Genomic DNA, 1212 nt, shown 5'->3' on the forward strand with positions numbered 1-1212 from the left:
CTGAGGTAGCTCTAACTCATATGCAACTTGGCCAACTCTTCGAATAATCTTATATGGCCCTATGTAGCGTGGACTCAACTTTCCCTTTTTACCAAATCTCATTACCCCTTTCATTGGCGATACTTTCAAGAACACCCAATCTCCTATAGAAAACTCTAATCCTCTTCTTCTAACATCTGCATATGATTTGTGTCGGCTTTGAGCTGTTGCTAGCCGTTGTTGTATCACCTTAACTTTTTCCATAGCTTGAAGAACAAGGTCTGGTCCAAATAAAGCAGTTTCGCCTACTTCAAACCAGCCAATTGGTGATCTGCACTTCCTTCCATATAAAGCTTCATAAGGTGCCATTTTGATACTAGAATGATAACTATTATTGTAGGCAAACTCAATAAGTGACAAATGATCATCCCAGCTACCTTTAAAGTCTAAGACACAAGCTCGAAGCATATCCTCAAGTGTTTGGATTGTGCATTCTGCTTGACCATCTGTTTGAGGGTGGAAGGTTGTACTCAAATTCACTTGTGTTCCCAAACTCTTTTGGAATGATTTCCAAAACTTTGCAGTGAATTAAGCTCCTCGATCAGATATAATAGAGATTGGAACCCCGTGTAGCCGAACTATCTCTTTAATATATAACTTTGTATACTCTTTAGTTGTATAATCAGTCTTAATTGGCGAGAAATGTGTTGAGTTGGTGAGTCTATCAACTATTACCCATATGGAGTCAAACTTACGAAACGAGCGAGGCAAACCAGTGACAAAATCCATGTTTATCATGTCCCACTTCCAAGTTGGAAGCTCCATACACTGCATATAACCTCCCGGCTTTTTGGTGCTCTACTTTGACTTGCTGGCAGTTTGGACATTGAGCCACAAATTCTGCAATGTCCTTCTTCATGTCCCTCCACCAATACACTCCTTTCAAGTCATGGTACATTTTAGTTGATCCCGGATGGATGGAATATCTTGAATGATGTGCTTCTGTCATTATCCTCCTTCTTAGCCCATTAACATTAGGTACACACAATCTATTTTGACAACAAAGTACTCCATCTTGTGTAAGCTCAAATCCCTTTGTCGTACCTTGATTTACCTTCTCCTTGAGTCGTTGTAGAGTAAGATCTTTGAACTGCTTCTCTTTCACCTCAACTACTAATGAAGATTCTGCCGCATTATGCACTACTATTCCTTTTTTGGGGGTTTCAAGAAGAC

The sequence above is a fragment of the Solanum tuberosum genome, unplaced genomic scaffold (genome assembly GCF_000226075.1).
Source record: "Solanum tuberosum cultivar DM 1-3 516 R44 unplaced genomic scaffold, SolTub_3.0 scf00216, whole genome shotgun sequence".
In the NCBI taxonomy this organism is placed as follows: domain Eukaryota; kingdom Viridiplantae; phylum Streptophyta; class Magnoliopsida; order Solanales; family Solanaceae; genus Solanum; species Solanum tuberosum.